Source organism: Trachymyrmex septentrionalis, unplaced genomic scaffold (assembly GCF_001594115.1).
Source record: "Trachymyrmex septentrionalis isolate Tsep2-gDNA-1 unplaced genomic scaffold, Tsep1.0 scaffold155, whole genome shotgun sequence".
NCBI classification, from domain to species: domain Eukaryota; kingdom Metazoa; phylum Arthropoda; class Insecta; order Hymenoptera; family Formicidae; genus Trachymyrmex; species Trachymyrmex septentrionalis.
The window spans coordinates 155,908-157,218 of record NW_017304705.1 but is presented as its reverse complement, the minus strand read 5'-3'; the positions used below and the strand labels follow the sequence as shown (position 1 = coordinate 157,218).

Here is a 1,311-nt window from a genome sequence, read left to right as displayed (position 1 = left end):
GACAATATTCGCAAAGTATCTATGTTTCCGCGCGATCCGAAACGGCTCACTCCTTGAGAAGCTTAATTTCGAATGTCGTTTTATATCAAGAGGACTCGTGTAAAGTCTTTTACTTTGAATATATACATTATAAGATGATATTTTTTTTTTCTACTGTAAGAAATTTAGAGGAAATAGGCGCAACTGAGAATAACAGAGAAGCTATCAGCAGAGTTGTTAACGAAAAAGAAAAAGAATTTCCCTGACTTCCCGATTTTCCCGATCATTTTTTGAAAAATATCCCTGACTAAAACCTGAAAGATTCTTTAAATGAAAACAATATTTTATTTTATAAACAGTATAATAAAAAAATATTTATATTCAAAAAATTATTTACCTTAAAAAAGTTGCAAATATAAATAATAATACGATCCGATTTGCAATGAGTGTGTTGAAACGTTAAATAGAATATACAATTACTACAGATACCTGATGAGTTAAAAAACAAATAAATTACGGGAAATAGCGAATATGTATCTTTGTTTTGCACATTGCTTACTGAGATTTTTGTCCGTATTCATAGTCAGACCTTATATTCAAGGCTTCCTTAAATTTTCTTTAAATGTTTAGTAGCCAATAAAATAATTCGTAGAGCATCTAAAGATCCGAAAGTCTCCTAAGCAATCATCATAATCATATTGAATTATGACGTCAGAAGCGAGAAATAACACGTTAACGAACGAAGATACATAAAGTGCTTTTATTCAATGCGTATGCGTAATTTATTATTACTTACAAGTGCCTTTTATCACTTTTTACAATGATTTACTGACTGTCAAAGAAGATAAGCATAGCTTTCATCCATTTTTACAAATATTTTAAAGCAATTTCATCATTTTGGTTTATCCAAATTGTTTTTATTTATAAATGGCACAATAAAAATTAACGTCATTTTTCGCTTCTGACGTTACGTTTCAACATGGCTGTAATGACTACTTAAGAGCTTTAAGGAAGCTTTAAATAAGGCCTGACTAATTACAGGCATTAATTATTTTATTAAAACACTACATGTTCTAATTATTATTTTAATGAATTTTGATAACTATCCATTTTAGATGATACTTCATCGATTTCAATGTCCTTTAGATATGTTGTAGGGGAGAGTGTCCTGAGTGACTTCTCATAAGAATTAAGTGGGAGACCACATTGATTTAGGAGATACAGTAAATTAAAGTTTCATAACTTTCCACGCAAAGCGACTTTCATTCCACCTGCCTACTTAGAGGCGAACGACTTCCACGCGAAGCGACTCCCACTCCACCTCCTTCCCTA

The 1,311-nt window shown here is 31.2% G+C and overlaps 1 protein-coding gene across 3 annotated transcripts in view; it reads left to right on the top strand.

Moving 5' to 3' along the window:
- The window catches only part of LOC108745892 (aspartate--tRNA ligase, cytoplasmic), a 12,098-nt gene that overhangs the window by 10,085 nt on the left and 702 nt on the right, over positions 1–1,311 (top strand). The gene's annotated exons all lie outside the window — the stretch shown is intronic.